General features: G+C 32.7%; 1 protein-coding gene across 1 annotated transcript in view; it reads left to right on the top strand.

The window, feature by feature from the left end:
• LOC102680829 (neuroligin-1-like) overlaps positions 1-446 on the top strand; it is a 34,733-nt gene that overhangs the window by 29,752 nt on the left and 4,535 nt on the right. The window lies entirely within an intron of this gene.

Genomic DNA, 446 nt, shown 5'->3' with positions numbered 1-446 from the left:
TTCAAGGTAAAAACGGTACGATTATCGTTTTTGATTTTTATTCGTTTTCTTTAAAGGAGGATCCTTCAAATTTGATCGAAAATTAAAATTGCTTAGCACGACAGAAGGGAAACAGTTTTCAAGGTAAAAACGGTACGATTATCGTTTTTGATTTTTATTTGTCTTCTTTAAAGGAGGATCCTTCAAATTTGATCGAAAATTGCGCTTAGCACGATAGAAGGGAAAGTTTTCAAGGTAAAAACGTAGTATTATCGTTTTTGATTTTTATTCGTTTCTTTAAAGGTGGATCCTTCAAATTTGATCGAAAATTGCGCCTAGAACGATAGAAGGAAAACAGTTTTCAAGGTAAAAGCGGTACGATTATCGTTTTTGATTTTTATTTGTCTTCTTTAAAGGAGGATCCTTCAAATTTGATCGAAAATTGCGCTTAGCACGATAGAAGGGAA

This window comes from Apis dorsata, unplaced genomic scaffold, assembly GCF_000469605.1.
Source record: "Apis dorsata unplaced genomic scaffold, Apis dorsata 1.3 scaffold_2, whole genome shotgun sequence".
In the NCBI taxonomy this organism is placed as follows: domain Eukaryota; kingdom Metazoa; phylum Arthropoda; class Insecta; order Hymenoptera; family Apidae; genus Apis; species Apis dorsata.
The sequence above is the reverse complement of the archived record's forward strand: the minus strand, read 5'-3'. Positions and strand labels throughout refer to the sequence as shown.